Below are 13,665 nucleotides of genomic sequence, written 5' to 3'. Positions count from 1 at the left end.
CCGTTCCTGTCTTCCAATTCATAGACTGAAGGATGACGGCGACGCACTCGTCCTCTGACACAAAACAATTCCGTCGTCCAGTTGGGTAAGCAACTTTTGTCAAAAATGCGTTTGGTTTTGTCAATGGGCACCCAATCTCCTGCTGACCACACTCCACTTTTCTTGGGGAAAGCCACTGTCGGGGATGTACCAAACAGGCGCTCAAACACAGTCACTTCATTGTCGGGAGTCACTTTGTCGGGGATACGTCTGATGCTTCGATGGTAAGATTGGTTGTACGATTGAACCAGGTGCGGTAAGGCGTCGATGTACTTGAGTGTGTTGATGCGTAACATATTTCCTCGTGCGTTCTTTTAAAGTGCGTTGAAAACATTCCATGATGCTGGCTTTCGTTTCGGGTTCTCGGTGGTGAAAAAAATGAATGTCTTGTTTCTTCAATTCCTTTTGGAAAGCTTGGTTCAGGCGTTTGGTGCCTTCATATGTTTGTCATCGTAGAGGATGACGACCGCTTTGTTTCGACACCAATTTGAGGGCTGATACTAATTCACTGCTTGATTTGAAAGTCAATGCCATATCCCAGGCAAATTTAGAAAAGATGTCGATAACACAAATACAAATATTTGTAGCCACGATTGTAGGTGGCCAAATGAGAGACATCAGTTAACTCGGCTTGCCATTGATGATCTATGCCCTCCAATCGGATGGAACTTCTGGGAAATTTTCATCAAATGGGTTTGTGTAAAGTGTACGTGGCTTTTTCTTGTAGCCATCGTTGAACTTGAGGGTAAACGGAGACTTTTCTGTCGAGTTTTGGCAGCACGATACAATTTCTGACCTTCTCAGGATGGGATGGTGTCACAGAATAAGGCAAGAAATAACTTGTTTCGTCTTAGAACGATTTGATCATTTTCGTCTTTCATGCGGACAACGTTACCTATGTTGAATAATTGTTTTTCTGGGTAAGCAACTGAACTAACATGTACCTCGTCGTAGATAAGATTGCGGCGAGATTCACTAAATGCACGGTAAGCACTTGGTATTTTACCCTGACTAATACTCAGTCTCCTGTGGATTGAAGGCAAGTTCCAACTGACACACTGATTTTGTCAAGGAGTGAACGTTTTCCATTTGTGTTCTCCAGCCATAGGGCTATTTAGGGTTATATAGGGCTGTCTGAAGCTGTCTAGAGCTGTCTGAAGCTATCTAGGGCTGTCTGTAGCTGCCTGTAAGTATGTACATACGTATGTCTGTGCGCATGGTGGATTCACGAAGGGAGGGTGTATTCAATTCAAGTGGGTCAACCCAATCTAGGAGAACTGTGTGCTGTTGGTGCGTATGTGTGTGCGGATATCTCAGGCTATCTGTCTGGCAGTCTGTGTTTCGATATGGAAGATGATATAACCATCAAGGCCATACGAAGACGAAACCGCTAGTTTGAAAACTTGTGCGCATGGTGGATCCATGAAGGGTGTGTACTGAGTCAAGTTTGTTAAAATTGGTTGTTTCAATCGAATACAATTGAATCATTTTGAATACATAAGATTATTTGAAACTTTATTTTGGATTACATTAGAGAATGTGAATCTCACTTACATTCCAGGAGGTTATTTGAATCTCACTTTCATTTGAATCAATTTTAGTTTTCGTATATGTGAATGTTTGGATTGAGTATTTGAATGAGACGTATGTTTAGGGTGTGAAAGAATCACTATATTATATATATATATATATATATATATATATATATATATATATATATATATATATATATATATATATATATATATATATATATATATATATATATAATTTTTATTAATTCATTTTATATCTATAATTATCATTTATCACATTATGTTGTCTTGTCATCCGATCCAGGCATCCATTCAGGTCTATCATGTTACAGATGGATCGTAGTAACTGCTGGCAAACACCTTCTCCATTTTTTAATAAGTCACCCAATCTTCGCTGATGCTACTTTCAATGGGGCGAAATAGTGGTTTGGAAACGGCTTTACGCATCCGATGTACCAAGGAAGTAGATGTCGAGGGTAGTGGGGTTGGTAATGTTATGGCTTTGGTCTTCTTTTCTTTTTTCACTTCTGGTTTCCTATCTTTAATTTTCACTTATGTCGAAGGAGGAGTGGACATCATCTTTTTAACCCAAGCTTTGAGTTCTTCTCGTTGGCAGTGGCAGAAGGGGTCAGCAAGGACGCTGAAATCTTACTAGGAATGGGAGCTGCTCACGGTGTTTGAAAGACTTCTCGAACCTCTTCTTGCTCAGGCATTCTTGGCGCTGTGTATGTCTTGACTTCTGGAGGTGGTGGTGGTGGCGATGGTGACGGACTTTTCACCCAGGGTCTTAAAATCTTTGAGAGTCGATAGAGCTGTTTCTTCTACATCTTTCTGGTATACCAGATGTTATAACAGATGCAGTCGTTGCAATAGTTGACAGTACGTTTGCGATTTTTCTGTTAGGACAAATCGTTGCGATCCATTAACGGCTGCAATTCGTGTTGCAACTGGGACATCTCGGTCAAATGAGGACTGGGAGGCAAATGCGGGGTCCGTTGTTCTTGTCAACGATAGTATTCCATCCATCGTATGTAAGGCACTAAAGACAGTTTTCGTCCTTCCATTCGATTTCATGGTCAAGTCTAAGATCTTTTGACTCCAGAGGTCCCTTTTATATTCTTGGTTCTTTTTATCTTGCCCCATTCAACCCTCCCACCATTGTTTCTGATACTCCTTTCAGCAAGGGTTCTAACAACATAGACAAAATACCTCCGCATTGCATCAACATCTTTTGACGGATGGGTATTTTCTTTTGGACCATTTCGCGAAGAACATGTCGATGCTTGGCTAAGCATTCTTTCTGATGTAGAGACAAAGGTATCGCACCTTTCAAGACCTTCAGGCAACATTCACAGGCGGTATCGACGGCGTCTTTGGTGGCTGCTCGAATGAGTTATTTTCCCATTGATGAAAGAGCTCTGGACAGGAAGACAACATGTCCCAATGTTTGGCTAAGCTAGGAGGAAGTCCTTTCCGTTTGTTTCCTTTTTTAGCCAGAGAGTGGTGTGCACATCTTTTAGGGGACATCTTTGGCCGTTCAGGGGCACAAAACAATAATCCCTATCCTTTACTTCAGTTTTTTTATACTGAAATGCGTCGCCTCTGATTGTTTCTACGTCGTAACAACTTGCTGACTGGCATCACACGTCATAAAGGGGTTCGCAACGGACTAAATCTGGGCAATTCTTACTGGGATAAATCCAGTTAACTCTGATTTGTTTGGGGTTAAGTCGAGGACGGAGACATGTACAGGATAGGCCCTCCGTCTTGACACCAGTGGTGAAACAAATGGGTACGAAATCGAAATTAATAAGGGGTAGTGGGCTTCAAATCGACGAGTAAATAGGCGTGTGGAGTTTGAGTGGCATCGTCGTACGCCTGAGTTAGCCAAGGCGTTCCTAACTGTTTGGCTAAGACTTGCACTTGCGATTTATCTCGAGGGATTTTAAACAAGAACACGTAACGAGCAATGAGACTGATAGTGCGATAGGCTTTACTTTGTTGAAACAAATTTTGAGTAATGTAAATGACACAGGCTTGACGATGACGCCCTTTGCCCGTAAACTACAGTTTAATTTCTTCTTCGTCTTGTAATAACATGTCGTCGAAAATGATCAGATGGGTTTGACGGGGGTCAGACACGATTCCGTCGACTTCGTTAGGAATACCTTCCACAAACACGATGGAATCGCCTTGACTTTCTCGCAAGAGGCTGTACGCCGATTGTCACTCTTTGTAACACCACACGATTCGTTGAGGTGGACGATCGGTCAAATGATGTTTATATTCGATCAAACTTTTAACAAATTCGATTTTGCCTGAACGCTAGGTCAGGCAATGAGAATGTTAAAGGGATGACGAATAGTTTACATACTTTTGAGGACACGTTTATTGATGTTTCAAAAATAAACCACGAAAGACTAAAATACTTAAAAGCCAAATGGTTAAGTACAACGATAAAATGCACATCAAAACGATCAAACTGGAATAGAAACACGTCTCTGTACAACATGTTTTGTGTAACCAAGATACCCTAGGGACAAGCGGTGATCATATTCTTGTTCCCACATTTCCACCACTTGGTATCCTTCCTGTTCTAACTTCAAGCGTCGCTGACAAGTGGCCTGGTACAAGTCTTCCATGGTTCGTTGTAGAAACTGATTTTTAGTGCCACGTTCAGGGTAGCAGACAGGACATCCGTGAAATAATCAACCGTTAAACTCGTACACAATCTTGGCGTTTTCTAAGTCCCAGCCATCTACCGAATACGTTCCGATGATCTTTTCGCATCCTTTATTGTGGACGTGCTGAATCCATTTGTCTTCCTTGTGGCACAAGTAATGTAACCAGCGTAGAGCTTTGACCGAGTATTGATGTTTGATAAAGTTGGTCGTTTGTGGACTGATGACAGCCATGGTGTTTTCAGGCATGAATTGTTGTCTGTATACTAACGAACACACGTTGGCAATGGTGCAAGCTTATTGCAAAGGATCGACCCTTCCGTGTTCCATGAACAGTTCCCGAATTTTTTTCCACAGCAACGCCGTAAAATATCCACGTCGGAACGACAATACTTTAACATTTCTTCCTGAAAGTCGAAAGGGTCTGAGGTGTGAGCCTGGTACCAAGCGTAGAAAGCTTTTCTTTGTTCGGTACGCAAGTTGTCGGGGTCGTACTAGTGAACCTCAGTCAAATGGGGTAGAACGGCATGTTGATTGGCTTCGGTATTGAAAATGTGTCGAAAGTAGCCTTTGGCCATTTCTGTTATTCAAACACTTTTAGGCATTCGAATCAAAGGCATGCCCAAGTAACTCATTGAATCTTTAAACTGTACTTGTCCCACTTGCATGGAAATGATTTTGGCTCCGTTCAAAGTCACTTTAGGACGTGCGGTACCTTGTTCCGTATAGTATCTCAAAAGAAACTGTCCATCGTACCCCGAGAAATTGCGGACCATCACCGTGGCATGGCGATGACAATCTCCGTAACTTTTGATGTCCTCTTGGTTCCACGTCTCGTCGATGGGGTCTAAGATCCATTGGGCGAATTCGGCTAGCGTGTTCGGTCCCCGAAAGATTGTTTCACGTCCTCCAGGAATCTTACTGCAGTGAGGGAAATGACTAAAGATAGGCTTTTGGATGCACTTCTCGCACGCTCGATGAACCACACAGAAATGAGGAATGTGAATGCCAGTCTCTTGCATGCATTCGAAATCGAAACAGATGTAATTGCCTTTCTTCTTGTGGTCATCATCTTCCTCTTGTTGGTGTTGATACTTTTTAATGTAGCATTGGTGTTCCAAGTCCACGATCTGCTGACAAATGTGACATCGTTTCTTTCCCGAATATACGTGTGCCTTGGCACTGTTGGTACGTATGCCTTGTCCACACGTAGGGCACAATCTCAGAAACTGACAAGCACTTTTCTGATGTGAACCTTGCGTCTTCAAATGTTGTTGGTTACAGGCAGGGCTGACAAAGGTGCGCTGACAAGCTGGACAATGCACTCGTTCATGTCCTTCGTCCAGACAGGATTGAGAGGCCAAAACTCCTGAGCATTTAGATCCACAATGCGGTTATAATGGTAATGGCATCGAAATCTTCATCAAGATGATAGACGTGAATGTATTTTCCATCCTTACAATCTTTGCCTCGAAACAACAGAGTTCCACGCAATTATTGAGGGTGCACTTTCAAGGTGTAGCGTGGAGCTAGAATATCTTGCAATTTTTGCATTTCAGGAATGCCACAGGGTGTGTCTTTGGACAGGCCTACATGTTGTACCAGGATTTATGCTTCATTTCGTTGTTTGGTTCGGTCCGATTTTCGAATGTTCTCCAAGTATCTTTTCCATTCTACCGTGTCGTTCTTGTCGGCATACGCTCGTCCCACAACGATAGCCCTGGCTAAACACATCTGGTCTTGAGGGTTGATAATTTGGACTAGGCTACGCTTGACGCTGCGAAGGTCGTCCACCAATAACACTTTTCTGCGTTGTCCGGTACCTTGGGGGAGAGAGACGTGGGTCATGGACAGTGTCGCTTTGCCATCGGTGATGTGAAACTGGTCATTGGATTGTTGCACGTGTTGCATCTTGTCGATGGCTTTGGAAGGTGTCAATTCTGTTGGGCTGCTAAACTCGATCCAAACGGGATTTCAAGCTGTCGTGATGTATGGATAGTCTCAAGCGATCGTCTTCTTTGGCTTGACATTGGTGTTTCAGTGTGGTTAACAAAGAATCCCACATCTCGGTGATGAACCCTTCTGCTTTCTCCAACGGTACGTCGGACTTGAAACCTTGAAACTTCACCGTGTAGGTGTAAGCTATGGTTCTAAATTTTCTAGAGGAGCGCTTTTTAGTCTCTCGAATGTACTTTTCAGGGTTTACTGGTGAACTTTGGCTAGGTGAAGACTCTCTGGGTCTGGATTCTGGTTCACGTATGTCATATTCAAAATCACTGGCACGAATTTCTGCCAAGACTTCAGCTACTGTACGAGGCGATACATCACGTTTCTGCCTCTTACTTTCTTCTCCTTTCTTCACGAATTGATGCGATCGTTTCATCTTGACTGCAAAAAGTCAAATGACTACATGTTAAACACCATGGGTATTCATTTCACTCTTATTGGATCAGAATAGACCTGGCATAAAACGTAAATGTCTCTTGGTTCTAGAATAAGAACATACACTCATGCACTCATACATTCACACATACGATAGGGGTTTTAAAAAAGGGCTTTTTGAGTTTTAATTGATGTCGGCAATTGAAAGACTATCTCTTTTCGAGAGAAATGGGTGGCCCTGAAAAGGGCCCATGGATATTTGCTTGTTTAAATCAACTTTAACTGCCTTAACCCTTTGCCACGGCCAAGACCTACTTCTGGTTTGCCTCCTGTCGATGATGATTGGGTAGAAATCACTGGGGGTGGTACAGATGGCGTAGTCACAGATTTGGGTTATTTAGCTCGGGAAGGTCTTATTCTCTTTGGTCGTAATAAAGAAGTCTGATACGTTTGTTTCAGACTTCTTAACTCTGCTAAAATGTCTTAAAATACCCTGACCGTTTGACTTTCACTACCTTGTTTCTTCGCTGCTTCTTCCTGTCGTTTGCTTCTTGCCTCTTCTTCTCGCTGGTTCTGCTTCCTTTTGCTGCTGCATACATTTCTCCAATTCTTCTTTCTGTATCTGTTTGAAATTATCAGCGAGTGGTAAAGAAGGAGAATGTACTGGTACCGGAACAAATTCTTGCGAGGTAAGAAAATCCACAAAATATAAATTAAAACTAGCCTCTTCTGGAAGTAGGTCCGTGTTAACTTGGGTAGTCGATGCTACTTCATCACTTCTCGTCTCCACGACCGGTGCACCCCAATTCATCGTCTTTTTAGTTTCCGTCATGATTGAAAACGGTGTCGCTTGGACTGATTGCGCACAGACGCTAGCGCCATTTATATAGAGGATGTGACGAATGACCCCATGTGGTGACTGAATTTTGTAAGGCGTGTTTGGATTGGTCAACAAACTCAAACCGTTTCGATCCTCCCTTCCCCTATAAATAACCGCAGTTCGCTGCAGTACTTCACCTCTTCTCGTCACAAGATGTGGGCCAACGTAGAATCCTCTGCTCTCGTATCGTCAATACTGTTCCGTACGGACTTACCTATGTATGTCAGATCATCGTGGACCATTGTCAGGATGACGGATACAAGCGTTTGGAGAAGAAGAATTTATGTGGAGAGAAAAGGCTGATTAAAGAGAGTTTTGATTCATGGACCAGAAGCCAGACAAAAGTGTGAGGAAAAGAAGAAGACCTATACGATGCCCTCTATGTTAACGGAATAATGTTAACATAAACCCAAAGGCCCTTTTCAGGGCCACTCATAGGTCTCTAAAAGAAATGACTTTCATCCCTAAAAAAATTGTTTCATGTTGTATCAGTGTTTGTCTCTTGATTTTTGTTTGTGTTACATAAATCTCCCATGTTCAATTCCCATTGTTCCTAGAAAGTCCCACCATGTTAAATTCGCATTGAGGCTAGACCGTTCCACCATGTTCAATTCCCATTGTACCCAGAGTGCCGGTCCTGTATTTCCCATGTTCAATTCCCATTTGTGCCCTTTATCGTCCCAGGGTGTTTTTTCTTCTTTGTTCTCATTGGCCCTATATCGTCCCCATACACTATTCACACTCATGTTAACAACGAGCTGATTTCAGTCCGTTATTGATTGTACTAGGTGTCGACCCAAGCAGTATGTAACGCCCGTTGCGATTGCTCGCAACGATGACGTAATATCGTAACACCTAGCTTAAGGCGGGTGGAACTTGTTCCACATCTCCGCTGTTATACGATGTCCGAGAGAGGCAAGAGGGCAAGGAACTCGGCAAGCCAGCCATGGATGTCGTGCATTCCCAAGAACGCCAGCCCGTACTTAGCCAAATTTTGTCTAGTTGTACTAATGGACAATAAAAAATGCCAATAATGTGTTAGCCGAATTATGGAGAACTCGTCCCATGGAGAATTCGCCCTAGGAGAACTCGTCCCATGGAGAATTCGCATTGGGAGAACTCGTCCCATGGAGAATTCGCCCTGGGAGAACTCGTCCCATGGAGAATTCGCATTGGGAGAACTCGTCCCATGGAGAATTCGCCCTGGGAGAACTCGTCCCATGGAGAATTCGCCCTGGGAGAACTCGTCCCATGGAGAGTTCGCCTTGGGAAAACTTATCCCACGTGTCAGAAAACGTCGCCCCATGGTGGTCGGAGAAGTCTCCACGAGGATAATATATACTTAATAACTTATTAAATCAATAAAAAATTTGTAACGGAGTGAAATCATCAGATAATCAAGACGTATTTCAGTGAAAACATTTCAGTATTTCTAACTCGGGTTTGTTTTTATTAATTAAAAGGGTACTCGTTGATATAATTTAGATATTACTAAAATAAGATGGCAAGATTAAATTCCAGTGAAAATAGTTAAATCAACTGTTACACTGAACGGTCTGCTATTTGATTGATGGAGATAAAACATGAGGGAAACTATTAAACGACGTGTGTGTGATGGAATAATTGTGATTTTAAAAAAAACCCACAAACGCATAAAGTTCTGTGCAGAGAGTTTCACATTTAATTTATGCTTCTTCAGGCACGAAATGTTTTGAAAGAAACGAATGATGTCTTTCATTTTAAAACAACAATTACGTCATTACGTAACGGCATAAATGATATATATCGTCATAAAAACTATATATATACACGAGTTTCTAACAAAACTTGAATTAGTAAAATAATAAAATAAAATAGAGACAAACAGTTATACGTAAAATCTTCCAAACAACATTACAAAAACCATTTCAAAACTGCTCAACCAAATTTGGCGAAGTGGAAAACTACCATTCAGCTGGAAACAAGCAATTGTCATCCCTAAACTAGGTCAAGACCCTAATAATATTAACTCGTATCGTCCCATAACTAATAACATATGCAAAATGATGGAAACAATCCTAGCCAACAGATTAAAACACCACCTAGAAAGTAACAAACTCCTAACAGAAAATTAACGTGGCTTCTGTAACAGGCGCTCCACCACAGATCAATTTTTAAGACTAGAAGCGGATATCAAATTATCTTTCAACTTCAAAAGAAAATCAGACAGACAAATTATAGCCATCTTCTTTGACCTTGAAAAAGCTGTTGATCTGTGTCTGGACCAAAGGATTGATTGCAAAACTCAACCACTTCGGAATTACTGGCCGCACGTTTAACTGAATCGAAAACTTCCTAACAGGTTGCAGAGTAGGAAACACCACCTCAAAAGAATACTCCCTTGAAAATGGTACCCCACAAGGGAGTGAACTCAGTCCTACGCTATTCAACATCATGATTAACGACCTTGACCTTGACCTAGCTACAAAACGGGTTAACATTTCCCAGTTCGTTGATGACAGCGGCATGTGGAGGGCAAGAAACCCTGCTAGCAATCAAGTAATCAAAGAAATCCAGAAAAGCCTTGATAACATAGGGAGGTAGGCTGAAAATGGGGTTTTAAGATCTCACATTAAAAACGGTAGCAATAATCTTCACCCCTAAACGCAATAACCAGATAATCTACCCCAACTTCTATATTCAGAACCAGCTAGTCAAATATACTAACGTAGTAAAATTCCTAGGTATGTTCTTCGATAATCATCTAGCTTGGAAACACCAGATTGAACAACTAATTCAAAATTGCAATAAAGCTATTAATCTCTTAAGAAATCTTAAAGGGGCAACCTGAGGATCCAGTCAAGAAATCCTATTAACCATCTATAGATGACTTATAAGGTCGAAGCTAGATTATGGATGCCAAATTTACAACGCAGCGAAACAAACGTTACTGAACAAACTGGACACCATCCAAAGGAAAGCATTATATGTATGCACTGGCACTCTACCATAGACATCACTGGACGAACTTCAAGTCCTCACCGGTGAACTGCCACTAAAAATAAGAAGACAGGAAATACTCCTCCGACAGCCCAATCGATTAACAAATCACCCCGACTCAATGCTACAAAAGTAAATATTAGCAAATGCAGCAAACTGTTTAGCCGCAAAATAGTTCCTAACCCACCAGGTGACAAACAAATCCTAGAACTCAGGGAAAAGCTGCCAACACTTTCTCTACAAGAAGAGCACACTCACTCCCCCGACCCCGACCCTTGGACAAACCACATCCCTAGGATCAACACTAAAGTCAACAATTGTGGAAACAAATTGGAACAATAATCTAAACCCAAAACCATCGTAGCAATGGAAATACAAGACACCTACTCTGGCTTCGTAAAAATTTTCACTGACGGATCCAAAACAACCGAACCCACCCCCACCCCCCAGCTGCAGTGGTTATTCCCGAATTCAACATACAGATGGGATCCAAATTACCAGACCACTGCTCTAATTTCACCACAGAGTTCTGGGCAATAATAGAATCATTAAAATGGATTAAAGAAAAAAAAAGTTCCAAAAGCAGTTATCATCAGCGACTCACTTAGTGTAATAGAATCCATCAAATCTCACAGCACCAAATCAAGAGAAGAAGAGAAGAATTCTTGACTAGAGCTTTATATATGCTCAAGGAATTATCTACAGCGGATCAGATAGTTGAATTCATGTGGATAACCTCGCGTATAGGAATCCCCGGTAATGAGCCAGCCGACAAAGTCGCAAAAAAACCATGTTAGGGAACACTAACTCCACCCCACTCAGATATAGCATAACAGAAGCCCAAAGCATAACAAGAAACTATATTAACCAGAAATGGCACGAGCACTGGAACTCCACTACCAAAGGCATGATATTCTACTCCATTATAAAAGAAATCAATAGGTCCATCAAACCACCCAAAGTGAACAGCGTGGACCAAAACATTATCAATCGAATCGTAACCGGAAAAACAAAATCAGCAGGAAGTTTCGACAAACATCTAGGACCCAAGCCTGCTAATATCAATTGCTATCACTGCAAAACCATTGAAGACCTTCCACATATATTCAATAGCTGCTCAAAATATCAGGAAGCTAGAATGGAATTTTGAAAAGACCCCCCCCCACACACACACACACACGCACAATTTGATCCCTTACCACTTACGCAGATTTCTTTAAAAATAACAACCCCAACATAAATATAACCTACCAGAACATATTTAAATTCCTAGACACATCCAAACAAAAAGAAAAAATACAAAACACCCTAATAACATAAAATAAACAACCCGACCTCACTTAAAAATAAATTTCCACTAGCAGATGGACACCCTTGACATGTCCTGGGGGACCTGAGTACTCAGCAAGGATGTCCCTCTAGCTTAAAAATAACAACCTGTATATCATACATAACCCACCCAAATAATCTCTAACACCAGATTAATATACATAGACGAACGCTTTTGATACGTCCCTAGGGACCTGAATACTCAGCAAAGGTTCCCGTCTTCTTAAATTCCAAATATGTCCTTAAAGAGCAACGAAAATAATATTTTTAAAAAAATATTCTTCTCTTCTTCTCTTCCTATCCCTAACATGAAAGACAGCCAAGGTAATAATGCGGCCTACTTCTGTGTTACAGACCATACTTACACTAAAGCAGCACAGAGTTTTCCATCCAATGCAGCCTAGCTCATCTTTAAAACAATTTCAGACACAAGAACCAAAACTCAAAATTCGTGCAAGTACATCAATGTAGACCTCTGTACTCAAGTATTACTGGACTCCTGCCTGCAGATGGTCTTCTGTCTTTCTGGTTACTACCTCCCTTGCCTCAGTCGAACACAAATAAGCGTGCAACGCGCGCATAAAACACATAAACAACAGCAAAAATAAATTAATAGAGAGTGGCACTATGTTTTCAGAATCCTTAAACAATTCTATCAAGAGGCCTACAAGAACTACCCAGTCCATCAGCTAGTAGAAGCAGCTAACTTGTTTACGCTACACAGCTACCATTTCCCCGAAATTACCGGAGAGGAAAAAGGACTGCAGAGAAATGTAAAGAAGCAGAAGAAAAACCGGGAACGTTTGCTTAAAAAACCCTTCTAAGGGCTACCAATATTGCCTCTTATACAGAGAACCATTTTCGCTTTGTATCCCGTTTCGATAAAACTATTATATACACGTGACCCAGGACTTGCGTCGTGTACCAATGTGTGTGGTTGTCATGAGTGAGCTAGCGAGTGAGTGATCGAACGCGGTGCATGATTCCCGTGCGTCAGGAGTATTAAAATCACTTCCCCGCCAAACTAACAAAAAAGCTTCAGGCATTCCTACTCTAGACTGGAGACTGCCAACACCTCGAGCAGTGCATGTTGTGAAGAGCACTAATCTTTCACGCAAGTGAAAGACAAGGAATTGAATATAATTTGGAAAATTTATACCTTTCAAGTCTGGTTTACCTTGTACCATTTGTAAATCCCACAATCGACGAGCTAGTCTTATTATTTCAGCCCGAAACGAAAGGAAAGATAGCTCATATACACTAACTTGATCCTTCAATCCACCTATTCGAAATTCAAATTTTTTATGACCTAACAGTGACCAAACTTTTTATATGTCGCTCAGACATATTAGTTATTAAAAATCTTTAGGACATCTACAACGTACACTATGTGCTATAATTTTACGATTGTTAGGACGCAGTAAAATTTTACAACTTGTTTTGATTTGACCCAATTGCGCAGGTGGCTAACACATTATTGACATTTTTGTATTGTCCATTAGTGCAACTAAACTAAATTTGACTAAGTACGGACTGGTGTTCTTGGGAGTGCACGACATCCATGGCTGGCTTGCCGAGTTCCTTGCCCTGTTGCCTCTCTCGTATATCGTATAAAGGCGGAGATATGGAACAACTTCCACCTGCCTAAAGCTAGGTGTCCCGATGTGACGTCATCGTTGCGACCAATCGCAACGAGCGTTACATACTGCTTGGGTCGACACCTAGTACAGTCAATAACATTCTGAAATCAACTCTTTGTTAACATGAGTGTGTGTGTTGGGCCCCTTCCCACTCATGAAAGCCCTTCATTCCGGTCGTTAGGGATATATAGTCCTACGAA

This window comes from Sinohyriopsis cumingii, chromosome 17 (assembly GCF_028554795.1).
Source record: "Sinohyriopsis cumingii isolate HCF-2022 chromosome 17, ASM2855479v2, whole genome shotgun sequence".
NCBI classification, from domain to species: Eukaryota; Metazoa; Mollusca; class Bivalvia; order Unionida; family Unionidae; genus Sinohyriopsis; species Sinohyriopsis cumingii.
This window is presented reverse-complemented; position numbering follows the sequence as displayed.